General features: G+C 41.3%; 1 protein-coding gene across 2 annotated transcripts in view; it reads right to left on the reverse strand.

Annotated features, from left to right (window-relative positions):
* The window catches only part of GPR19 (G protein-coupled receptor 19), a 40,201-nt gene extending 13,147 nt beyond the window's left edge, over nt 1–27,054 (reverse strand). Inside the window, exons 1-4 of one of the 2 annotated variants that reach the window (XM_041736345.1) lie at nt 26,774–27,054; nt 26,093–26,170; nt 11,947–12,103; nt 117–191 (exon numbers count right to left, since the gene is read on the reverse strand). The gene's annotated coding sequence lies outside the window, so the exon portion shown is untranslated. The remainder of the gene's footprint in view (nt 1–116; nt 192–11,946; nt 12,104–26,092; nt 26,171–26,773) is intronic. The other variant, XM_041736344.1, reaches the window with a different exon arrangement.
* Nucleotides 27,055–27,769: the final 715 nt, after the last annotated feature.

Genomic DNA, 27,769 nt, shown 5'->3' on the forward strand with positions numbered 1-27,769 from the left:
CTCCCATCCCACTCCACACTATGTTCACATTGGGTCATTTAAAAAGGGCACAAAGGGCCTTCATTTATGCTTAGAGGAGGAAGGAAGCAGGGGAAGAGGAGGTCTGACTCACTCACCTGCAGGTCACTGCTCCGTGGAGTCAGTGCTGTCCATTGATAACTGCAACTGGAAGACTCCACCACATCAAACAGCTGCAAGAAAAGTCACTGGGGTTTTGATTTGTGCTGTGCTCCTTGCTGAGATTTTTTTTCCTATCACCTTCTGAGAATGAACTCAGAACCTAAGTGCTGCCTTGTCTGGAGGAGAGTTGTATCACTGGACTCAAAATAACTGTTACCTTGGCTTTTATTTTCTGGGGGCTGAGTTCTCTGAGGGGATTTTTACAAAGGTTAGGTGGGAGAAACAAGGATGTCTGAACCAGGTGTGGCTGTGGCCCCTGGAGCCATGCAAAAGGCAGGCCTAGACAGTCACAAGAGATCTTTTTGGGATTACAAAAGGCTCTTAAATTTGATTATGGTGATGGTTGCGCAACTCTGTAAATATAACAAAAATTACCACCATGATCTGGAAGAAATGTATGCATTCCTGGAAACTTATAAATTACCAAAACTGAAACAGGAAGAACTAGAAAACCCGAATAGACCAATAACCAGCAAGGAAACGGAAGCAGTCATCAAAAACCTCCCAAGAAACAAGAGTCCAGGGCCAGATGGCTTCACAGGGGAATTCTACCAAACATTTAAAGAAGAAATAATACCTATTCTACTAAAGCTATTTCAAAAGATAGAAATGGGAAGAAAACTTCCAAACTCATTTTATGAGGCCAGCATCACCTTGATCCCAAAACCAAAGACCCCATCAAAAAGAGGAATTACAGATCAATATCCCTTATGAACATGGACGTCAAAATATTCAGCAAGATACAGCCAATAGGATCCAACAGTACATTAAAAGGATTATTCACCACGACCAAGTGGGATTTATTCCTGGGATGCAAGAGTAGTTCAACATTCATAAATCAATCAACATGATATATCACATCAATAATAGAAAAGACAAGAACCATATGATTCTCTCAATTGGTGCAGAAAAAGCATTTGACAAAATACAGCATCCTTTCTTGATTAAAACTCTTCAAAGTGTAGGGATAGAGGGAACATACCTCAACATCATAAAAGGCATCTACAAAAGCCCACAACGAATATCATGTCGTGTTCCTAAGGTCAGGAACACAACAGGGATGCCCACTCTCACCACTGTTGTTCAACATAGTACTAGAAGTCCTAGCCACTAGCAATCAGACAACAAAAAGAAATAAAAGGCATTCAAATTGGCAAAGAAGAAATCAAACTCTCACTCTTTGCAGATGATATAATACTGTATATGGAGAACCCAAAAGACTCCACCCCAAAATTGCTAGAACTCACAGCAATTCAGCAATGTGGCAGGATACAAAATGAATGCACAGAAATCAGTTGCATTTCTCTACACTAATGAGACAGAATAAAGGATTCAATCCCATTTACAATTGCACCAAAAAACATAAAATACCTAGGAATTTAGCCATTCTCACTGGTAAGAATAAACCTAACCAAAGTAAAGGATCTGTACTCTAACAACTAAAGAACACTCATGAAAGAAATTGAGGAAGACACAAAGAGATGGGAAAACATTCCATGCTCATGGATTGGAAGAATAAGTATTATGAAAATGTCTATGCTACCCAAAGCAATTTACACATTCAGTGCAATCCCCATCAAAATATCATGGACTTTTTTCACAGAGTCGGAACAAAGAATCCTAAAATTTATATGGGACCACAAAAGACCCCAAATAGCCAGAGGAATGTTGAAAAAGAAAACCAAAGCTGGGGGCATCATAATGCCTAACTTCAAGCTACATTACAAAGCTGTGATTATCAAGACAGCATTGAACTGGCACAAAAACATACACATAGATCAATGGAACAGAGCCAGAAATGAACCCTCAACTCTATGGTCAACCGATCTTTAACAAAACAGGAAAGAACATCCAATGGAAAAAAAAAAACAAACAAACAGTCTCTTCAATAAATGGTGTTGGGAAAACTGGACAGCCATACACAAAAGAATGAAACTGGACCATTCTCTTACCATTCTCTTTCACCATACACAAAGGTAAACTCAAAATGGTTGAAAGATCTAAATGTGAGACAAGAATCCATCAAAATCCTAGAGGAGAACACAGGCAACACCCTTTTTTAACTCAGCCACAGTAACTTCTTGCTAGACACATCTTTAAAGGCAAGGGAATCAAAAGCAATAATGAACTATTGGGACATCATCAAGATAAAAAGCTTCTGCACAGCAAAGGAAACAGCAAAAATTAAAAAGCAATGGAAGAAGATATTTGCAAATGACATATCTGATAAAGGGCTAGTATTGAAGATCTATGAAGAACTCATCAAATTCAATACTCAAGAAACAAACAATCCAGTCAAGAAATGGGAAGACATGAGCAGACATTTCTCCAAAGAAGACCTACACATGGCCAACAAGCACATGAAAAAATGCTTCATATTACTTGTCATCAGGGAAATACAAATCAAAATCACAATGAGATACCGCTTTACACCAGTGAGAATGGCTAAATTAATAAGACAGGAAACTACAAATGTTGGCAAGGATGTGGGAAAGGGAAAGCCTCTTACACTGTTGGTGAGAATGCAAGCTGGTGCAGCCACTGTGGTAAACAGTGTAGAGGTTCCTCAAGAAGTTAAAAATAGCTACCCTAAAACTCAGCAATTGCACGACTGGGTATTTACCCCAAAGATATGGATGTAGTGAAATGATGGGACACCTGCACCCCAATGTTCATAGCAGCAATGTCCAGTTGCCAAACTGTGGAAGGAGCTGAGATGTCCTTTTATGGATGAGTGGATAAAGAAGCAGCATACCTACCATTTATATTGACGTGGATGGAACTGGAGGGTATCATGCTGAGTGAAATAAGTCAGAGAAAGACAATTATCATATGGTTTCACTCATATGTGGAGTATAAGAAATAGTGAAAGAGGGATCCCTGGGTGGCGCAGCGGTTTGGCGCCTGCCTTTGGCTCAGGGCGCGATCCTGGAGACCCGGGATCGAATCCCACATCGGGCTCCCGGTGCATGGAGCCTGCTTCTCCCTCTGCCTGTGTCTCTGCCTCTCTTTCTCTGTGACTATCATAAGTAAAAAAAAAAAAAAAAAAAAGAGAAATAGTGAAAGATATCATAAGGGAAGGAGGGGAAACTGAGTGGGGAAAAATTGGAGGAAGACAAACCATGAGACTCTTGACCCTGGGAAACAAAGGGTTGTAGAAGGGGAAGTGGGGTAACTGAGTGATGGACATTAAGGAGAGCACGAGATGTGATGAGTAGTGTTATACTATATGTTGGCAAACCGAATTTAAATTAAAAAAAAAAAATCACTGTCTTGTGCACTTAATATGAGTGAATGTTATGCTACATGAATAAAGCTGTTAAAAAAAAGTAGGCCTGGGACCCTTGCCTCACTTCCTCACTACCCTCCAGGTAATGGAAGAGTACAGCTAGGGTGGATCCAAGGCACAGAGTTCCTAGCAGGGAGTAGAGTCCACTGCCCCAGGGGTGGTACCAAAGCAGAAGATCTACTGGCCTTCAAGGACACACACCAGCTCAGACCATAATTACATCTCTGCTATAATCAGAGGGGACACTGGGTGTTATACACAACTGATGAATTATTGAAAACTACATCTGAAACTAATAATGTACTATATGTTGGCTAATTTAATTTAATTTTAAAAATCAGAGGGGGGATACCTGGGTGGCTCAGTGGTTTAGCGCTGCCTTCAGCCCAGGGCGTGATCCTGGAGACCTGGGATCGAGTCCCACATCGGGCTCCCTGCATGGAGCCTGCTTCTCCCTCTGCCTGTGTCTCTGACTCTCTCTCTCTCTCTGTGGCTCTCATGAATAAATAAATAAAATCTTTAAAATGAAAAAAAAATTAAAAATTAAAAAATCAGAGGGGATCCAAGGCTAGAGGAACCACTCCATATATTTTGCTGTCTTTACTATCCCCAAGACCTAGGAAACAGGAAGAGAGTCCCAGCAATGTTCGTCACTGACTTTCCCATTAGCCTGGTAAGATGGAGCCTTGCTGTTATTTAAAGGAAATAATGTGTGTAGTAGGCAGAATGATGGGAAAACATTCCATGCTCATGGATTGGAAAATAAGTATTATGAAAATGTCTATGCTACGCCAAAGCAATTTTACACATTCAGTGCAATCCCCATCAAAATATCATGGACTTTTTTCACAGAGTCGGAACAAAGAATCCTAAAATTTATATGGGACCACAAAAGACCCAAATAGCCAGAGGAATGTTGAAAAAGAAAACCAAAGCTGGGGGCATCATAATGCCTAACTTCATGCTACATTACAAAGCTGTGATTATCAAGACAGCAGTGAACTGGCACAAAAACATACACATAGATCAATGGAACAGAGCCAGAAATGAACCCTCAACTCTATGGTCACCGATCTTTAACAAAACAGGAAAGAACATCCAATGGAAAAAAAAAAAAAACAAACAAACAGTCTCTTCAATAAATGGTGTTGGGAAAACTGGACAGCCATACACAAAAGAATGAAACTGACCCATTCTCTTACCATTCTCTTTCACCATACACAAAGGTAAACTTCAAAATGGTTGAAAGATCTAAATGTGAGACAAGAATCCATCAAAATCCTAGAGGAGAACACAGGCAACACCCTTTTTTAAACTCCAGCCACAGTAACTTCTTGCTAGACACATCTTTAAAGGCAAGGGAATCAAAAGCAATAATGAACTATTGGGACATCATCAAGATAAAAAGCTTCTGCACAGAAAAGGAAACAGCAAAAATTAAAAAGCAATGGAGAAGATATTTGCAAATGACATATCTGATAAAGGGCTAGTATTGAAGATCTATAAGAACTCATCAGAATTCAATACTCAAGAAACAAACAATCCAGTCAAGAAATGGAAGACATGAGCAGACATTTCTCCAAAGAAGACCTACACATGGCCAACAAGCACATGAAAAAATGCTTCATATACTGACATCAGGGAAATACAAATCAAAATCACAATGAGATACCGCTTACACCAGTGAGAATGGCTAAATTTTTTTTCTTTATTTTTTTTTTTTTTTTTTTTTTTTTTTTTTTTTTTTTTTTTTTTTTTTTTTTTTTTTTTTTTTTTTTTTTTTTTTTTTTTTTTTTTTTTTTTTTTTTTTTTTTTTTTTTTTTTTTTTTTTTTTTTTTTTTTTTTTTTTTTTTTTTTTTTTTTTTTTTTTTTTTTTTTTTTTTTTTTTTTTTTTTTTTTTTTTTTTTTTTTTTTTTTTTTTTTTTTTTTTTTTTTTTTTTTTTTTTTTTTCACCCCAAATAAGACAGGAAACTACAAATGTTGGCAAGGATGTGGGAAAGGGAAAGCCTCTTACACTGTTGGTGAATGCAACTGGTGCAGCCACTGTGGTAAACAGTGTAGAGGTTCCTCAAGAAGTTAAAAATAGCTACCCTAAAACTCAGCAATTGCACGACTGGGTATTTACCCAAAGATATGGATTAGTGAAATGAATGGACACCTGCACCCCAATGTTCATAGCTCAATGTCCAGTTGCCAAACTGTGGAAGGAGCTGAGATGTCCTTTTATGGTTGAGTCTAAAGTAGAAGCAAACAATTGTTTTGGAGGTAAGCACTAAGTTTGATTTTCAAGCTCAGATTTCAGTATCAACATCTCTAGTTCTATAATTTACATAGGAAAGAAGTGAGGAGGCAAAAACCAGACACATCATACTCAAAGCAAAGAACTACACAGCAGATGCAATTTCATAGCAATTTGAAAAGAAGGTGAAGTTTTTGTGAAGCATGGAGCACAAACACTGAGCAGAGAGTTACTAAGAACTCTGGTTTTCAGAAGCATTTCTGTTCTGTCTCACATCAAATTCACGGCACCACTCGGTAAATTTTGATTTGCACCACCTTCCTCAATCAGGGTTTTCCAAGAAAGCAAACCTTTAAGTTCATGGAGAAATTATATTTGAATTTGCATTCATGTGCATTTTTCATGGACAAATTATGCAATTGGACATAGTCAGCTGTCATTGCAAAATATGTTGAATGTGTATTTGCATGTTTCCCATGGTTAATATGCATTTTAGTATTGTACATTAACTTAGATGCAAGTCAAAATGATACTGCTATCATCCCCCAGAGCTTCTTACTTCAATCCCCTCTGCACATCAGCCACAGTTGACCCAAATCACCTCCACCAGCCATTTTTAGCCTTTCTTCCTCAGACACAGATGTGACAAACGTGTTCTCATTTGTCATATGACACACTCCTACAGATATATCCAGAATTATGTGCAGCTCTAGGAGCTTGACCTGTAACTCCAACACTGAGTCTTCAACTTAAGAAATCATATGGGAAGATTATGTAAATATCCTTAAATTGATTCTAATTAATTAAAAAATTAAATCACTAGCAAATCTTGGTATTTGATTTATTAGCAAGCAATTATTTGCAACAGGCATCCTTTGTTTGGGACATATTTTGATACCATAGTTGAGAAGCATTGCCCTGCTATACTGTAAGTATACACCTGAAATCTGAATTATTTTTTTAAGATTTGAGAGAGCGAGTGCGCACGCATGCGTGCACATGAGTGGTAGGGGGAGGCAGAGAGAGATAATCTCAAGCAGACTTCCTGTTGAACACAGAGCCCAAAGTGGGCTCCAGCTCAGATCTCACGACCCTGAGATTATGACCTGCGCCAAAATCAAGAGTCAGATGCTTAACCAACTGAGCTACGCAGGCACCCCTAAATTCTGAATTCTTGAAGGCTAAGGATGCCTGTCACAGAGAAATGGGGAAAAAACTGTAAAAGAGAGACACATGGTTATTTTTCCAACTGGACAACAGTGGGATACTACAAAACTATTATTAAAAGTCTACTAATGAGTACTTTTTCTGGAAGTAACTAACCTCCTACCTATGATCTATAAAGGCATTGATATTCCAGGTTTCACAGACTGCACTCAAACTTGAAAGTGTGTTTCCCTCTTTATATGTGGAAGAAAATAACTCTTTGCATATTTAAATATGAAGAGGATATATAATGTAGTGATTGGGAGCATGGGCTCTTAGAGCTGTGGTTCACAGGTAATTCTGCCTCCCAGGGGACATTTGGCAATGTCTGAAGACATTTTTGATGTCACAACTGGGGGACGAGGGTATTACTGACATCCGGTCGGTAGAGGCCAGGGATGCTGCTAACCATTCTACAGTACTATGCGCCAGCCCCCCAACAACACAGATTTAGCCGGCCCCAAATACCAACAGTGCTGAGGGGGAGAAACCCTGCTGTAAAGCAACCTGCCTGGGTTTCAGCTCACCTAATATCTGTGTAGCCTCTACCAAATTACTGAACATCTTTGTCCTTTGTCTTTGGCAATAAAAGCAGGATAATAATGTTACCCACCCCACTGATTTGTTGTGAGAATAAAACAGATAACAAAAAAAGGAGCTAAGAACTATGTCTGAAACAATGCCAGTGCCCAACAAATGTTTACTTTCGTTATCACTGTATGTAGTGAGAAAGACTGAGAAAGAAATATAACAAAGTTTTAACATGGATTTTTATTATCATTACCCTTCTGTATTTCCCAAATTTTCTAGAACTGTATTTATATTAACCTACTATCTAAAAACATATATTTAAAGAATGCAGAGGAAAGAACTTTACTTGTGATATAGCTGAAAGAGCAAAGAATTCAGATCCTGGCTCTATCTGCTACTGGGGACTTTGGGCAGGTTGTTCATTTCTCTGAGCTTGTTTCCTGATCAAAAACTGGGGCTAAGAAACCTATATGACAGAGTCTCTATCAGGATTACCCACAACAGACATCCAGTGCCTAGGAAAGTATGCTGAATGAGAGGCTCCATAAGATGATTGCTTTAAAAGTTTAGCCAAGGTAAAATGATTTCATAGACAGGAAAATATATTCATTATGGTACCCCTCTTTTACTTTTGAAACTGTCCTCTTGGAAAGACCACATCTCAGCTCGTGCCATTTTTTGCCTTGGTTCATAAAGCAGAAGTTTTGGGGAATCCCTGGGTGGCTCAGCAGTTTAGCGCCTGCCTTTGGTCCATGGTGTGATCCTGGAGATCTGGTATCAAGTCCCACATCAGGCTCCCTGCATGGAGCCTGCTTCTCCCTCTGCCTGTGTCTCTGCCTCTCTCTTTCTCTGTGTCTCTCATGAATAAATAAATAAAATCTTAAAAAAAAAAAAAAAAGCAGAAATTGTGTCCACACTCTGGTTCTCTTGTCTATTCCTTCCCCTTCCCTACATACACATATGCTAGGAAATGATCCAGTCGTTGGGCTGGCAGGGCCTGACTCGTTCAGCAGTGTTTACCAACAGCAGGCAAGTTACTATAACTGAAAGACAGTGTGGTAGGTAGGCAGCACATGCCCGGCTGTACTGGGCTTCCCGAAGGGCTGTTCTTTTGCACAATTCACTCAGCAGGTAAGTGAAGGTAAGGAGGATGAGTGAATAGGACTCAAGGACCTACACCTTATCTACAAACCCTATTCCTTCCTCCTTAATGATCTAATTAGATGTGAGCAAAAGAAATAGGCTATGTCTGTGAATATTATCATTTTTTAACATAAACTCTACACCCAACGTGGGGCTTGAACTCATGACCCCGAGGTCAAGAGTCATGCCTTCTATCAGGAGCTCCCATAAAGATGACTATTTTAATCCTAATTAGCCTGCTAACTTGAATTCAAATTCTAAGTAACCTTTCAAGATATCTTGAGACAATCTTTTGCACTCAAGTCCTAACTGCCATGGTCTGGGAAAGGCAGCCTGGTTCCAGTCTACTCTGACCCTAACGATCCCAGGGTTTTCTGGGGAGGAGTCCTATAGTCTGGTGAGCTCTCAGTTCAGTATTCTGAGGACTGCGAACCACAGCTGATTAGGAGAGGCCTGCCAGGGGCAGGAACTGACCTTCTCATCACATTCAGTCTCACCCAAGGTGAACTATTTCAGTGTTGGGAGATGTTGCCAGGCAAACACCAGAGGAAAATGAGACTCTGAAGGTGCCTGTATATCTAGATATAAACAAAAATACCAGAAGAACTTCATTCTAAAGATAAATAAAAAGTCAGGGGGATGGATCTGTAATCCCCAGGAAAGAATTTATAGATACTTCTTGAACTCTAGTGTGCTTCTGCTCCAGGGTCAGTCTGACTAGCATACACAAATTTCAGATATAATTTTGACTGTTGCCAAGGTCTCTCCCATTACACATTTACCTCTTCACTGTCCTCCCTGTCCTCCCTATGAGCACATGCAGAACAATTTAGGCATGGGTTCCTAAACTGGCTCCAGCAGAACACTTTCAGAGCTTTCACAAATGGATATTGTGAGCTTATCATAAACCAGGCCTTGGGATCCCTGGGTGGCGCAGCGGTTTGGCGCCTGCCTTTGGCCCAGGGCGCGATCCTGGAGACCCGGGATCGAATCCCACATCGGGCTCCCGGTGCATGGAGCCTGCTTCTCCCTCTGCCTGTGTCTCTGCCTCTCTCTCTCTCTCTCTGTGACTATCATACATAAAAAAAAAAAAAAAAAAAAAAAAAACAAAACATAAACCAGGCCTTGTGCTAAGTGCTAGAAACCCAACAATGGGCAGCCTGGGTGGCTCAGCGGTTTAGCACTGCCTTCAGCCCAGGGCGTGATCCTGGAGACCCAGGATCAAGTCCCACGTCAGGCTCCCTGCATGGAGCCTGCTTCTTCTCCCTCTGACTGTGTCTCTGCCTCGCTCTCTCTCTCTGTCTCTCATGAATAAATAAATAAAATCTTTAAAAAAAAAAATAAATCTAGAAACCCAACAATGGAAGATATGGTCCCTTTGCTCAAGCAGCTCACTTCAGATGACTATAGTAGCATAAAAGTGGTACTTGTCCCAGGGAAACAGATTTCAACAGGGACCAAGGTTTTAATATGAAGTTCAGTATTGTAGGGTTCACAATCACTTTTAAAATATTCTTGAGTGAAACCCTGAAGGGAAATATTTTTTTTTTCTTCTCCTGAAGGGAAATATTAATAAAGAATTTCACAAATTTTAGATTTCTATCCCTTTTCTTCCTCCTTGTGTCTCTGACCTAGTAACTCCCCTTAGTTTTCCCACAGCATATAAGAATGAGATCAGTCATCATTTATTGTCAAGAACCAGAAGAGAAACTACACAGACCAAAAAGAAGAAATCTTTATGTTTCAGAAATCTCTAAAAGTTAAGAAAAAAAAAAATTCCTCCTCTTTTTGCCCTTAAAAATCTAAAATAATTTGCAAAGAGAGTAATCTATTCCCTTGAAGTATGGTAACATTATTTTAAAGCAATAAATCTAGTCCATTTGATACCATAGTTTATATTCATCATTTTTAGAAGTTTTTAATCTATTGTATTTTGAAAACCAAGTAAGGATTTTTTTTTAAAGGTAGAATGTTTAGGCTAGTCTTATTACTAGATTCAGAGGATGAAAGAATGTTAAGTTTGATTTTAAAAAATCAACCATGATGTAATTCTAGATTTCTTTTTTGCCTTTGGACATCATTTGGTCACCATAGTAACACAGTATTTTACTACCAGATATCTATACAGCACAAAGGGAAGAGAAGAACAGGCAATTATTTACTGGGTTATTTGCGGGGGGTACGGGGTGATGGTGGTAGTGGTATAGGGAAGGTGATTACTGAGATAACTTAAGATTAAATATAGATTCCACTGGAGATCTGTTTTTTTTTGTTTTGTTTTGTTTTTGGAGATCTGTTTTAGCCAGGCAAGCTGATTTGATCTACTAGTAACGTCGACTGAACAAAATGTGTAACGAAATCAACTGCTGACATCATTTGAAATAACACAAGCAGAAAAGAAGCATAGGTTAGTAGTTAAAATCATGGACTCTGGGGTCAAGTTTCTTGGTTCAAATCCTGTTTCTACTATTTGCTAGCTGTGTGATGCTGGGAATGTTCCCTAACTTCTCTGGCCTTTAGTTTCTTCATTACCAAAATGTGGGCACTAATGTCTCCCCCACTGGGCTATTATAAGGATTAAATGATTGATTATTTGTGCTTTATAATGATGTCTTCTTGCACACAGCAAGAACTTCGTAAGCATTTGTAAAAGATGAAATAAAATTTAAATTTGCTAACTCCCCTCTTTGTGCTGAGTAGAAATGGTCAAAGGTACCAAGATCTGAGTATAGGGAAGATTATTTTAGCCTGTAACTTTGGAAGATTCCTTTGAGAACTTCCTGGGAGACTTCTTGATAGCTATTCTGAAAGATTTGGAAGTCAATGGCACTCTACTATCCCAAACCAGAGCTGGAAATAATGATAAGCTCTCCTGGTATCAGGAACATCAGAAGGAAGACAATTGCACAGCACAAAGAAACAGCACGCCTGCCTACTCAGGCTCTCTAAACCATTGCCAATAACCTCTGGGAACATGGGCAGAGAATAAGCAACTGGAAAGGGAAAAAACAAGATTTTATTGCAGTGAACAACAAAACGTAGTTGATTTCAGTAATATTATTTTTTCCTCTTTCCAGGACTTAAAGTAAAAAATCATTTTCATCAATTAGTGCTTTATTTTATTAATTATCACTATACACAATTTTCCATCAAATTTTCTTCAACAGGCACTTACTTTGATGAATCTCATTTTACAGAACTATCTAGGTATCTTTTCTAGACCTGTAACAAATCTAAAGCCCCCCAACCAAATCTAAGCCAGGACAAAATCTCCACAAACTGCCTGGGAAAAAAAAGAAGGTATTATGTCCTATAAGCCAAATTTCAGCCGCAATACCACGGGATCCCTAGCACATACCTTCATCTGGACTTGATTTCAGAGATGGTCTCCTTGGGTCTTCTCGGTCAGGAATAGCCCTCGCATAGGAGTTTGGAGAATACCATACATCACCAGGAAAGCTTGGGAGCACGTTCATTTCTGTCCTCTGCCTTCCCCTTGGCTCATAGCCTGCTTCCTGGTAGGAAGACAAGATGACGCTGTGCTGGGTTGACTGTTAAACCATCTTCCCGCCCCCAGCCCCACTCTCTTGGTGCCCCTCCCTTCTCCTTTCCAAGGCTCTGGAATGTGTCACATGGGAAATGGATCATGTGGCTCAAGGGGAGAATGGGGCCATCTTCTACCTCCCTTCCCCCACTTTTCCTTTCAGGAGCAAAGCAGCAGAAATCTGTGACCTGATTGGCTCTAACCAAAAATCTCCATTTGAAAAGGAGAAAATTCAACCCAAACCTTCAGCCTTCTCCACTTTCTTTTTTGTTTTATTTTTCATCTGAACATTTTATTCTGGACATTCAGAGTTGTTTGGTAGGGAGGGAAATGATACTTTCTGCCCAGCCTTTCTTTCTTTCTTATCAATACCCTAACGTGACAAGGTGTTCCCCTACTTCCCTCTGGAGCCCCCTTAGCACATCGGAGACAAGAGTGTTCAGCACCAAGGACAGCATTACAACCCCTTCCGTCTTCATTAAAGCCTTTTGTCTATTTCACTCTCAGGTAAATAAAAATATTTTTAAAATATTTCTCTGATGTCTTGTGTCTAAATATAAGTCAGTCCACATATTTAGGGCTCGGACTTCCCCTACTATCAACTTATTGCTTTCCTATAAATATAACTTTTATATTTTATTAAACCCAAAGACCATCCTATGCTTATCCTACTACCCACCCACCCCTTAGATATGCTCCATGTTTTTTTTTGGGGGGGGGGGGAAATGCTCGTAAGATAGTTTACTATATGTCCATATATCTATGCTTATAGACAAAACAAATCAAAACAAAATATAGAAACACACAGGATTTTTTGAGTGTGTATGTCAAGAGGTCCTTAGCCTCATTCCTAGGCCTCAGGCAGGGCTGAAATAGAGAGGCAGGGAGGGAGCCTGGTAGAGGCTGTTTTGTGCAGGGTCTATCCGGCTTTGCTGACGTCCCTGTTGCCATGGTGCTAGGTAACTGCAAAAGGGGATGATTTCTTTCAGAAGCGGTCACCATGGGACCCTGCTTACTAAAGAAAAGGAGAGGGGAAGAGGACTGAATTGCTGAGGAGGACTTTCAATTAGCATTTTCAGAGCCAAATTTACCTAATGGGCCCTTTCCTTACTGAATTGTTGCTGACCCTAAATCTTAAAAGGATTCTGGCAATTAGTATGGACACTGTGATGGTCACTCCCTCCATAGTCCACTGCTTCTTTCCCTAAAAATCTATTTAGGTGCAACTAAATGAAAATGCCAGCTTCACAGAATGACTGTGGAGTGCCATCCCAAAGTAGGGTGGAAGGACACAGGAATCTACTTCTCCTTACGTTGGGGCTTCTGATTTTTATGAAGTCATTCATCCAAGTCCCAACAGCCTTAATTGGGAGATACTTCAGAACCACACCTGGCTGTTGATGCAAGGAACAGTTTGCGAATACAATGTTATGGGAGAAAGGACCAATATTCTTTAACGTGAGTTGCTGAATTAATTTTTTTAAAGATTTTATTTATCCATGAGAGACACAGAGAAAGAGAGAGCGTGACAGAGACACACCAGAGGGAGAACCAGGTTCTATGCAGGGGGCCTGATGTGGGACTCCATCCCAGAACTCCAGGATCACGCCCTAGGCTGAAGGCAGGTGAGCCACCCAGGGATCCCAATTATTTTAAATAAAAATAAATTTGATTAGTTTAAGATCCGTCCTTTGGATAAAATTTGGACTGCTTCAAATGAGGATGTGTAATGTTTGTAATGTTTGTGTAATTAGGCTGGCATAAAATTGATTTTTTAAAAGATTTTATTTATTTATTTGAGAGAGACAGAGATTGAGAAAGAGAACACAAGTGGGGTGGGGTGAGGGGCAGAGAGAGAAGCAGATTCTCCACTGAGCAGGGAGGACGATATGGGGGATGTGAGGTTCCATCCTGCCACTCATGACCTGAGCCCAAGGCAGATGCTTAACCAAATGAGCCACTCAGGCATCCGGAATTGATTGTTTCTAATTCAGAGTCCTTACCATGGCAATTCTAAATATTTATTTGGGGGGGGGGCAGATATACTTTCAATGTGCAGGAATGCAAACTCTGTTATAAAGAAAAAGAGGGGGATCCTTGGGTGGCTTGGCAGTTTAGTGCCTGCCTTTGGCCCAGGGCTTGATCCTGGGGTTCCAGGATTAAGTCCCACATCGGGCTTCCTGCATGGAGCCTGCTTCTCTCTCTCCCTGTGTCTCTGCCTCTCTCTCAGTATCTCTCATGAATAAATAAATAAAATCTTTTTTTTTTTTTTAAAGAGGTGCACAAGGGAGCTGGAGTATGATTTCAAGAAATCGAAGTTCCTTCCTGTCTCAACATTCACAGCTGAGGACATATTTACTTCTTTTATTTTAGGAGAAGAGTCAGGTTAATTCCAGTTTTTCTATGTAAGATTCAGAGAATTTCAACTCTGCTAATTCTGACACTTGCTCCTTTCAGAAAGTTCATTTATCAGGAAAGCAGGATAGGTGTTTGAAGAAATCCTTAGAGAGCCAGCAGGATGGTGACTTCGATATCATCTCCCCTTTCTTAGCCAGTAATAATAACAACATAAACAGCTAGTATGTAACGTGTCCTAGGTGTTCAGCACATGTCATTTAGTCTTCCTATCAAACCAGAGGTACTAGTATGAACTCTCCTGTTTTATAGATGAGACTGAGGCTTCCAGAGGACAGGAATATGCTCCGAACTACACAGCTACTTAGTGTGGGAACAAGGCTTTGGAACTATTTAATCTGACTCCAGAGCGGGCACACTATACTATGCTATTCTGCTTCGTGAATAATGGATTGGACTAAAATAACTTGTTGATGTAATGTAATGTGATTCACTATGAAGAGCCTCTGACAGGAGAAATAAAAAAAAATTGCTTGAAATTACTTAAGATTAAAAAAAAAAAAGACCAAATTATTCATTCCTTTTAGTATGATTGTATGTGTACATCATAGCTGAATGATAAAATAATCATAATTTTTCAAGGAATCATAATCCAGAATATTATTAAGGATGTTTATAAAACATGTGGTGTAATATAATTCTGCCTAAAAATCTTAAATTTGTAATCACCAAACTTATTCCTGATCATCTGGAAGAAAATAAAAGGACAGTGTCTTCCACCTGAACTCCTAAAACTCCACAGTACTTGTAATTGGGGTAATATTTTTTTTAGGGGTAATATTTTGAAAATGATTTATAGGATTTTTTTCTCCTTTGCCTGGGAATCTATTTGCCTTGGAAACAGGGAGTGTGGCACTGTTTCAAGTTACAATGGAACTGGAAAGAAAGAAGAAATTAATATATTCAGCTTCTGAAATTCAAAACAGGAGTGTGCAGCAAGACAAAAGCCTGGAAATCCAAGCTGTTCTTTTGAAAGTCATTCTTGAAATTCCTTTATTTATGCCTTAACTTGTCATCAACCAAACATAGGAGAATTTGCTTAGAGTGTTTGGTACTCTAGAGAGGTCTTCAGGCTGGGGCAGACAAAAAACTTTTCAAGGGGTCCCAGAGCATGCAGTTAGTTTTATTGGAACAATTTCTGGATCCTCAACTTCCACAAGTACACTTTCTAAAGCTGATCTTCCTGAAAACCTGTGCAGTCAAGATGTCATACTGATTCTTGGTTCCTACCTACTAGTTTTCCTTCCATTTTACCATAGAATGATGAACTCTCTTCCACCTTTACCTCAAATACTACAGTGGTAACCTACCTGAATTTAAAAAGCTCCTGGGAATGGAAGGAACAACTGGAATTATTGGAGATGCTCTTGAGATATTAGTGGCTAGCCCCAATAATTGAGCAACAAATCCTTTTAAAATCATGAGCTTTCTGATTGCTTTAAACAGAATTGAAAGCAAATCACTATCCAATTATCTACCAAGAGATTCATTAAAATAGTTTTCTTAAAAGAAAGCTCTTTTTACAGAAGAATGCCAGCTAATGAATGCAGAGTATAATAGCCAGGGCACCATTTCTGCAGCCCCCAATGAAATAACCTACTTAGGCAAGGACTAAAATGGATATTCAAACTATCAAATGAAAAGCTGTTGAAAATAGGTTGTTTGAAGATTATTTACAAACTGCAAAAGGAAATGTATCCTTTTCCAAGGTGAGACTGGAAGGCAGGAGTCACCATCTTAATCAGGTGACCAAATTTAGCATCACTAAAAGTGAGACAACCTCAAATTATGTGCCTAACATGAAGTAATGTGACCTACCCAACATTAATAATCAAGTATTCTTCCTAAAAATGTTTAACCTGAGTGTAATTAAACCTCTATTCATAATGTCCAGTTTTTTAAAAAGGGCAGGGGTTAGAAAACAAGTTATAAGACATTATGAGGAAATAATCAGCCAAACTGAGACTATAGAATATTCTACAAGGGGACTTGTGTGGATTTATCAAAAAGTCAATGTCGTGGGCCATCTGAGTAACTCAGTCAGTTAAGTGTCTGACTCCTGATTTTGGCTTAGGTGATGATCTCAGGGTCGTGAGATCAAGCTTTGTGTCAGGCTCCATGCTTATATTGTCTCTCCCTCTCCCCTCTATCCCCCACCCCACCACTTGCATACTGTCTAAAAATAATAATAATAATAATTAATTAATAAGTCAATGTCATGAAATAAAAAAATTACAAAGGTATGATATTTGCAGGGCATGCTGTTACAGATTCAAAGAGACTAAAGACCACAACATAGGATTTACTGAGATGCTGACTGGGGAGGGAGAAAGAATGGATATAATGCAGATATAAAATATTGTTGGGACAACTGGGGAAATGTGCATTGTGAAATGGATATTAGATGATATCACAGAATTGTTATTTATATTACGTGTGAGAAAGGAATTGTGGTTTATGGGAGAATTTTCTTATTGTTAGGAAATGCTGATGTATTCAGGATAAAGTGTCAAGACAAATGCAAGTTACCCTCAAACGGTTCAAAACAAGAAAATTGATGTATGTACATATACAGAAAGGACAAGTAAATATGGCAAAACATTAACAATTGGTGAATATAGGTGAAGAGCATATGGTTGTTTATTGTACTCATCTTTAAATTTTGTCAGCTGAATGAAAAAGTAATAAATACTGCTCTACAGTAGAACAAGGGACACGCTACATGGAGTCTCGCTTTCCAGCACAGTGTAGTGAGAAAGAAAGATAAAGGAGACTAAAGCTGTCAGGAAAGTAGGCTCGACCTCTTTCAAAGCTAAAGTTGGACTGGAGTGTATTCATTTTCTACTGTGGCTGTAACAAATTACCATAAGCTTAGTGGTTTAGATTTTTTTTTAAAGGTATTTTTTATTTATTTATGATAGTCACAGAGAGAGAGAGAGAGAGAGGCAGAGACATAGGCAGAGGGAGAAGCAGGCTCCATGCACCGGGAGCCCGATGTGGGATTCAATCCCGGGTCTCCAGGATCGCGCCCTGGGCCAAAGGCAGGCGCCAAACTGCTGCACCACCCAGGGATCCCAGCTTAGTGGTTTAAAACAAACAGATGCATCATCTTACAGTTCTGTAGGTTAAAAATCTGCCTGGGCTAAAATCATGGTGATGGTAGGGCTGCATTCCTTTCTGGAAGCTACAGAGAGAATCTATTTCCTTGCCTTTTCCAGCCACTCACATTCCTTGGCTTGCAGCCCCCTTACTCCATCTGTAAAACCAACAACTTTGGGGATCCCTGGGTGGCTCAGCGGTTTGGTGCCTGCCTTTGGCCCAGGGCGTGATCCTGGAGTCCCGGGATGGAGTCTCACGTTGAGCTCCTGGCATGGAGCCTGCTTCTCCCTCCTCCTGTGTCTCTGTCTCTGTCTCTATCATGAATGAATGAATGAATGAATGAATGAATGAATGAATGAATGAATAAAATAAAATAAAATAAAATAAAATAAAATAAAATAAAATAAAATAAAACCAACAACTTTGTATCTCTCTAACCATTATTCCACAGTCACATCTGCCTTGGACTCTGGCCTCAGACTGGAAAGATTCTTTCAAGGACCCATGTCATTAGAATGGGCCCACCCAGAAAATCGGGTAATCTCCCCTCTTGAGGTCCTTAACTTAATCATATATACAAAGTTCCTTTTATTTTTATAAGGTAACATATTCACAGGTTTCAGGGATTGGACATGGACATCACTAAGGGGCCCTTATTCTGCATACCAATGAGCTACTTCCATGTTGGGAGGATCTCTACCTCTGGTACTCTTTTGGAATGACTGCCCAGGCCCCTCATATCTCACTCTCTGCACTTTCCATGGCTGTTTGGGCCAATGGCAAGTCTCTAACAGTGTAGTCAGAGAGAGAGCAGTCCACTATCCTAAGCTGTTTCTGTTTCTTTGAAGCATGGATGCTGAACTAACCATCATGGGTTGGGGGGCTGCCATGGCCGGCTGAGGTGACTCCACAGCAGGGGCCAAGGGGAAGCTGAGTCCACAAGAGGAAGTACCCAATACTCCCTGGGAGATTTGCCTAAAGCCAAAAATGGGCCATGAATTCATCAACTGCAGGCCAGCAAGTTCCCCAGAGATCAGGCCCATAGGGGGTATCCTGCCAGAAAACTGCCAGTATATACTCTAGGTCCAGAATGAAACCAGGTGATACGATCTCTCTCACCAATTTTGCACGGATGTGTACATTATCCCTCTCCACCCTCCATACAAATGGATGTTATCTTTAGAGAAGACGCAGGACCTCCTTAGGAGGTATTATGAAACATGCAACATTTTTATCCAAAGGACACTTACGCAACTTAAAAGAATTATTTTTTTAAAGGATTGTTTAAATAATGAAATTGAACTATATTTGAAACTGAATTAGACACTTTGGGTTTTTTTTTCCTGTAACCTAACAATTGTGGTAGGTTATACGTGTGTGTGGTGGTGGTGGTGGTTTTAAAATATATCCACAAATTCTTTGATATGCCTCCCTTCAAAGGGTGATATCTAATACAACCCTCCTGGTAGGTGGGGCTCATTTAGTAGCCTATTTCCAGTGATGAGAATGTGGCAGAAAGGATTCTATTGTAACTTCTGAAGCCAGATCATAATAAGGATAGTTTCTGCCTGACTCTCTAACATCTTGGATTACTCATTCTGGCAGAAGCGAGCCACCACGTCAGAAGGACATTCAACCCATCTCATGAAGGGGCTCACATATGGAAAACAGGCCTCTTACCAACCAGCACCAAGGAGCAACCAGCTGAGTCGCCATGGCAGCAGATCCTCTAGCCCTAGTCAGGTGACTGCAGTCCTTGTTAACATTGGGACTGCAACTATGTGCCAGACCCCAAGCCAGAATTGTCCAGCTAAGCTCCTCCCAAATTCCTGATCCACAGAAATTATGAAATAATGTTTATTGTTGTTTTAAGTTAGTAAGTTTTAGGGTATTTTGTGTGTGCTTTTTTAAGATTTTACTTTTTTATTTGAGAGAGAGAGAGAGAGGGCTCACACACAGGAGGGAGGGGAGGGGCAATGGGAGAGGGAGCAGCAGATTCCCTGCTGAGCAGAGAGCCCAATGCAGGGATCAGAGCTCGTTCCCAGGACCCCAGGATCATGACCCAAGCTGAAGGCAGACACTCAACTGACTGAGCCACCCCACCCAGGAGTCCCAGTATGAGAAAACCTTGTTATGTAGCAGTAGATAACTAATACATAGATGAAAACTCCAGGAAAAAAAAAAAAAAAAAGATACTTATTTTTCTTGGCATAGCTGAGCTATAATAAGTTAAATAAATGTCCCTCTTATGTATGTGTGTTCTTTATGTGGAAGGTATGTCATAATGGTTTCATGAGGCCAAGACATTAGGAAGGGGAGAACAGGGCAGCCCTGGTGGTTCAGTGGTTTAGCGCCGCCTACAGCCCAGGGCGTGATCCTGGAGTCCTGGGATCGAGTCCCACGTCGGGCTCCCTGCATGGAGCCTGCTTCTCCCTCTGCCTGTGTCTGCCTCTCTCTCTCTCTCTCTCCTCCCTGTGTATTCTCATGAATAAATAAATAAAATCTTTAAAAGAGAAAAAAAAGGAAGGGGAGAACACAACTAGCCACTTACAGTGCTGTCTGGGAGGCTGGGGACAGTAAATAGGTGGAAGAAGATTATAAAGACTCAGAACTGTACAAAACTTAAGAACAGGAATACAGACCTAAGATGGGGCTGAAATAAGGGACCGGAAAGCTGTCAGAGCCAAGGCAGCCACTGACTCTCCCTCTTTATCTACAAGGCTACAATGCCTATTGTCTCCTATTCCCTCTTCATCAGCTACATTCACCTGCTTCTCTTTTGATATCAGCTCATCCAACTTGACACTGCATTACTGGCCCCCAAAAGCTGGCCCCAACAGGCCAAGATGGCTTTGAAACATACCTGACCTTACAAGTTCAATGCTCCTATCGAAGTAAGCCAATCTCTCTTTTTTTAAGATTTTATTTATGTATTCATGAGAGACATAGAGAGAGAGACAGAGATATAGGCAGAGGGAGAAGCAGGCTCCACAAGGGGAGCCCAATGTAGGACTTGATCCTGCAATCCAAAATCACGCCCTGAGCCAAAGGCAGGTGCTCAACCACTGAGCCATCCAGGCGTCCCAGAAGTCAATCTCACTTAAAAACAGAACTACCGTATGATCCAGCAATCCTATTTCTGAGAATATCTCTAAAGGAAATAAAACCATATCTTGAAGAGATATCTACATTCCATGTCCACTGAAGCATCATTCACAGTAGCCAAGATACGGGGTCTAAGTGTCAACAGATGAATCTGAATTCACTTATTCAGATGAATTCACTTATTGCTGGATAAAGGAAATAGGATACACAGAGAGAAATATTATTCAGCCTTTAAAAAGAAGGAAATCCTGCCGTTTGTGACAACATGGATGAACCTGGAAGACATTATACTAAGGAAAATAAGCCAGACAGACAAATACTGCATGATCTCACTTATATGTGGTATCTAGACAAGTCACGTTCATAGTAAGTGACTAAAACAGTAGTAGTTACTGGGGCTGGAGGTTGGGGAAAATAGGGAGATTCTGGTCAAAGGGTACAAACTTTGAGTTAGAAGGTAACAAAGTTCTGAAGACCTAATATACAGCATGGTGACTTTAGTTAACAATAATGTATTGTATATTTGAAATTTGCTAAGATAGATTTCAGATGTTCTTACCACACATGCACACAAATATTAACTATGTGATATGGATATACTACTTAGCTTAATAATGGTAATAATCTCACAATGTATATGCGTATCAAAACACCACACTGTATACCTTAAATATATAAAATTTTTACTGGTCAATCATATTTCAGTAAAGATGGGGTCAAATACATGACCCCTGTCTCTCAATGTTGTGGTCTGTATTCTTAGGAGGCAGTCTGACTCAGCCTAAGTCAGGTATACAGCTGGATCCAATCAGTTGTAAGCAGCGGGATGGAGAGGCGTTCCCATACTGTCCTCTCAGCACTCTCTAGTTGGCAAATTTTATGAAAGGGCAGGGCGAGAAGAGGGAGGAAATGATTGTTAGAGGAAATGACTGGCATCTCAGTATGTATGCATGTGTTTTTACAATTCCATTAACTCTCCACGGGCGAACCCGTCAACAGTCCTACTCTAAACTCATAATACCTGTGGCCTCCAGTGCACCTCTATTTTAATCACACACCTAGCTATGCACACCCTTCACTCTGCTCACAGCTCTCCCACACATACACTATGCTGTTTCCAGGACACATGGTGTCCTCTGCCCTGCCCACCTTGGGAACATCTATTCCTCTCTCAAACCCTGCTGGATTTCATCTTGCATGCGGTTCTATGTCCCTTTACTCCCACCCTCTCTGAAATTAGTTACTTATATCTTCCTTTTTACTACAGTACTTCTTTAGTTCTCACACATATAACTTCTGTTGTATATATTACATTGCATTGTACTCATAAATTCTTATAGGGAAGAATGTCATCCAGTTCATCCTTACACCTCTAAGATTAAAAAAAAACAAAGTAGATGCTCAATAATAATGTTCCAGCACATTGAACAAAATTGACTTTGGGGACTAACTTAAGGCAATTTAATTTTTATTTTCCACTGTCACAGTGAAAACACTCTGTAGGGGTTGGTTCTTTTCCCATCCTGAATATAAACTTGGGTAGTCCCATTCCTTTTTCTGGTCACCTTTAGTTAAGAAAAGTTAGTAACTAAAATACCCAGTCTTGGGACGCCTGGGTGGCTCAGTAGTTGAGCGTTTGCCTTCGGCTCAGGGTATGATCCCGGGGTTCAGGATGGAGTCCTGAGTCCTGTATCGGACTCCCTGTGGGGAGCCTGCCTCTCCCTCTGCCTGTGTCTGACTCTATCTCTCTCATGAATAAATAAATAAAATCTTTTAAAAATAAAATAAAATACCCAGGCCTGCATAATAGTCACATTTGCCACCTGACTTAAAGTCAATGCTTTCCCCCTCCTTCCAGTTTGTGCCTCCTACATTTAGGAAAAGAGTGTGGCCACTTCTCTCTCCCTGACTTGTCTAACAGCACTCCAATAACTCCATTCAAATATCTTCTTTAGGGCAGCCCAGGTGACTCAGCGGTTTAGCGCCGCCTTCAGCCCAGGGCTGAAGATCCCGGAGACCCGGAATCGAGTCCCACGTCAGGCTCCCTGCATGGAGGATGGTTTCCCTCTGCTTGTGTCTCTGCCTCTCTCTCTCTTTCTGTGTGTGTGTGTATCTCTCATGAATAAACAAAATCTTAAAAAAAAAAATCTTTGAAACTCCTTTAGTAGTCTTCATTTTGACTTTTTATGCCCTTGATATGAGAGTTCAAGAGTAGCCTAATCAGTTCTTACCTTACCTTCCTATAAATTGTGTAAGTCCTACAGAGTGGTCTGTCTGTGGTACTTCTTGTCATAGAAACTCAGGCAGCACTTCTATTTTAATATATTTTTATAAAAGCTGAACTAAACTGTCACTACTTGGGATTTTTCTATTTCTTTAAATGTTTTATTTATTTATTTGACAGAGAGAGAAGTACAAGCAGAGGGAGCAGTAGGGAGAGGGAAAAGGAGGCTCCCTGCTGAGCAGAAAGCCCTATGTGGGGCTTGATTCCAGAACTCTGCGATCATGACCTGAGCCGAAGGCAGACATCTAACCAACAGCCATGCAGGCGCCCCGGGATTTTTCTAACTTTCAACACACTTCCCTCCTTACCCCAAGTCTCCTATCCTCCTACCTCCATTCCACTACTCACTTATGTATGTTCTACTATATCTCACTTCATAATCTTTGCAGTCTCCCTTGTCTTCCCTCTACCCAGTAATTTGTAGTCATTTCCCCAATGTTCTTTCAAGGGACTAGACAAACTAATGTGCTTCTCAAGAAAAGGGACCCAGTTAAGGACAGGCTTCTGCCTATGTGGCAGAAGATAGCCCTGGCCATTACTGCTACATTTGGATCTAGGCATCCAAAGACTGAAGTAGTATGGTGGTTTCAACATCTGAATCACTTATATCCCTAGAAACTAGAGTTGTCCTACTAGAAAGGCACTTGTCTCTTAGAAGCTCAAATGCCTGACCCAGACATACCATTGCTTCTGTTCAAGTCACTCTCCACATTCACTGAAAGGTTACAAAAACAGGCTTGCATCTCACTTTTCTTATGTGTTAGTACCAACAAAACCACTTGTGTAGTCAGAGCAGCCACAACAACTCTCATAGGTTTTGGTGTCAATGTCCTCAATGTCCTGCTGCACATGCTTTCCCACAAGCACCTTCTCACCAGAGAAGAACACCCATATACATACACTTCAGTGATACCATGATGCCCCTCCCCAACCAATGGAGCAGAGCCAGTTGTAAAAGTTTCCTACACCCCACTATGGACTTCAGCTCAAGATTCACCACATGATAGGGACACCTGGGTGGCTCAGCGCTTGAGCCATCTGCCTTTGGCTCAGGGCATGATCCTGGAGTCTCAGGATGGAGTCCCACATTGGGCTCCCTGCAGGGAGCCTGCTTCTCCCTCTGCCTGTGTCTCTATGTCTCTCATGAATAAATAAATAAAATCTTAAAAAAAAAAAAAAGATTCACACAAGGTAAAGCAATAAAGACATCATCATTGGTATTGCCTGCGCTAGCTCAAAGGATGACCTTGGGAGGCTCAAAGTCCTCCATCTCTACAGCAAGGCCCATATACTCCGGGGGACTGTATTAACAACCTCATCACTTGCCTTTCCCAAATCAGGATGCTTACCACATTCTTATTATAGTGGTCTCTTTTCCTGAATATAGTTCACTAGGCCCTATTCATCTGCCCATTTCAAGCACTAGCCTTTATTCCTCTAAAATTTTTTCGAATACATAGGTGTACAGATTGATCATCTCAAACCACAGGTCTAATTTCTTTCTCCTTCTAGAGGGAATTCTTAAAGCAGTAGTTCTAGCTTCAGCAGCAAAATGAAGAGCTTTAAAAAACATTGATGCCCAGGCTCCACTACCAGAGATTCTGATTTAATTGATGTAAGGTGAAGCCTGGGCCTTTTTTTAACCTCCCCAGGTTATTATTTTTTTTTTTAAGATTTTATTTATTTATTCATGAGAGACACAGAGAAAGAGAAGCAGGCTCCATGCAGGGAGCCCGATGTGGGACTTGATCCCAGGACTCCAGGATTACATCCTGGGCTGAAGGCAGATGCTAAACCGCTGAGCCACGCAGACGTTCCTCCTCAGGTTATTCTAATGTGAAGGCAAGGTAAACAACCTCTCTGAAATAGAGATGGCTCTATGCTACATTGAGCTTCCATATTTGAGGGGCAGATGGCATGCATAAATGTGGGATACTCAGCAAAGAAACTTTCATTTGTTGATTATAAATTATATTATCAAGTTCTGCGTAGTAACTCAGGCAGCCTTCTAAACTACCTCATTTCATCTTTATAATCATCCTATGAGGTAGGAACTGTCATCCTGGGATCCCTGGGTGGCGCAGCGGTTTGGCGCCTGCCTTTGGCCCAGGGCGCGATCCTGGAGACCCGGGATCGAATCCCGTATCAGGCTCCCGGTGCATGGAGCCTGCTTCTCCCTCCGCCTGTGTCTCTGCCTCTCTCTCTCTCTCTGTGACTATCATAAATAAAAAATAAAATTAAAAAAAAAAAAAAAAAAAAAGGAACTGTCATCCTTATTCTACAAAGAGGGAAACTGAGGCCCAGGGAAGTCACACAGAATAACTCTCATAACCAACTGAGGCAAACCCCAGGTCTGATTCCCAATTCCACACACTTTCTGTGACACCATATTGAGATGTCATCCCTCGTACACCTGGATGATCCCACTCCCTAAAACAAGACACCCAGGCTTTCTCCCAGAAATCCAATTCTATTGGATCCATGAATTTTTGGGGGAACATTTTCCCATAAATGGCACACATGGAGCCCAGCTATTAGGCTGCATTTTAGGCTGCTAAAATGCAGTATGAAGTGCTCCAAGGGAGAACTTCTTGATAGGGGACTGCCATATCTAGGTCTTTATTGAAGTAATTTCATTATATATAATTATATAATACCTGGATCCTTTGTCCATCACTGCTTAACTTAAATCCTGCGGCTTTCTATATTTAGATTTTCTTACAGATGAAGCTATATTACCTACCTACAAACCACTGCTTTGGTGGTCTAGTAAAATTATGTACTCCATCCCTCTTGTCCCTTGTACTCCGGACAGTACACATACATTCAAAATATAGTGGCTAAGCTGCATAAAATTGCTGCCAGTATCAAGAGGGACTCTAATACCTAGCGAACTGGGAAGCCTGAGCTAGAAGTATGTATTTTTGTCATGCACCAGTGGTATGTCTAATGGACTTGGTAACTAAATTCCACCGCTTCACTCCATGAAATCCACACTTCATTCTGGCTGAGGTAGAGACAGGGAGGGTGGGAGGAGGGAGGAACCAGGGGACTTACTGGCAGGCAGCGCTTCGGGGGTCTGGATGGTACCAGTCAGATGCTGCAGGACAAAATCCAAAGCTTGTCCCATGTATCCTGCAAAAGAGGTAAGATTAATTCTCTCAAGACAGTTCCCAAATACCCGACCCCTGTTACCTTAAACGGTTCCTTCTAATCCTAACCTCAGCCCTTGTTCAGGACTACGGCTTTTCGAATCCTCCTTGTCCCACTCAGGGAGGGACTTCCCAATTTTCACCTTACAAATCACGGCCTAATCATTCCTACCTTTACAAACAAGTATAGGTTCACACTATTTCAAGGAACTTTTTTCCACTGCCAACAGTTGTCTTTCTAGTCTCAGTCTCACCTTTCCCTCGTGGGGTATAGTTCCTGCCTTCATTTACCTCTCAAATTCTCAAATTTTCCCATCTTCTTCCCACTGCATTACCTTAGTTCAACAATCTCCCTTAGTCTCCACTAAAAAAAATAAAATAAAAAATTTAAGTCTTGGCCCTCTCAGATTTATTCCTCTAAAAAAAAAAAAAATTCTTTTTAAATCTTGGCCCTCTCACATTTACTCCTCTAAGTCCCCGAGTCATCCTTCCAAATACAGAAAAGTCATCACCCTCATTTTGAAACCCTGATCGGCTCTCCCACCCCGACTGCTTGAGTAGTGGAATCGCTGAAAATTCGTCTCACACAGAATTCACGGCCAATGGCTATTAAACGGGGAGAAGGGACGCCCGTGCAATCATGCGGAGTTGTGACTGCAAAGTCTCGGAAGAATGTAGTGTTGTGTGTTTGAATCCCTAGGACCCTTGTGGAGGGGGAGATTCGGCTTACGGCCAAGCCTCAGAAAGCTTCGAAACTTTTTCGCGCTAAAAAGGAATTAGTCAGGCGCATGCGCAGACGTGCCCTCGGAGGTTCCGCTGGGCGCTCGGGCAGATCTCGCGATGTTTGCGGCGGCCGCGAGAAGAGAGTTTTTTTTTTTTTTCTGGCGTTGTGGTGCCTTCCTCCACCCCGCCCCACCCCCCAGGCTCCATCCCTCCCAATCGGGGTGGATTCGTGCTGTAAACAAATACGGGAGATCCGAACTCCGCGGCGAGAACAAACGAGGCCGATAGAACTGGCCGACGCGCTGGCTGGCGGCAGGTCCCGGGGAGGAGGAATTCAGCCTTCGCAAGGCCCCGAAGGCCGCGCCTGTTCCTCAGGAACAAAAGCCAGAAATAAAAACAGAAACAGCCAGGCGGTTTATCACCTCCAGAAGCGGTGTTTTGGTTTTGCTTTTCCACTTTCCACTTTGCGAAAAATCCTCCCCCGCCCCCCCCAACCCGGTTTGCCCTCCTCCTGGGACTGCGCCTGCGCGGCGCTCGGTTTCCCGCCTCCCGCGGCCGCCGGGTCCCGCGTCCCGGGCGCGGGCGTCCACTGTCTTGCGGTGTGATTCGTAGTCAAAGCCGCGCTCTCAGCCGGGAACGCGGACTGGAAGCGGAGAACGGGACGTTGGAAGTGTCACTCGTTTAGTGAAAATACGAACGGTAATGAAAACCCTGAACGTCCAGAAATCGCTGCCGAGTCAGACCTGCGGTGGGATAAGCCCGATGGTGAGCGTGACCGGGGTGAGCGCGCCTCCCAGCCGTGGCTAAGGAGCGGCGAGCGGGCGGCAGCGAGCCCCGGAGCGCAGGTAGTATTTAGGGG

Source organism: Vulpes lagopus, chromosome 21 (assembly GCF_018345385.1).
Source record: "Vulpes lagopus strain Blue_001 chromosome 21, ASM1834538v1, whole genome shotgun sequence".
Classification (NCBI taxonomy): domain Eukaryota; kingdom Metazoa; phylum Chordata; class Mammalia; order Carnivora; family Canidae; genus Vulpes; species Vulpes lagopus.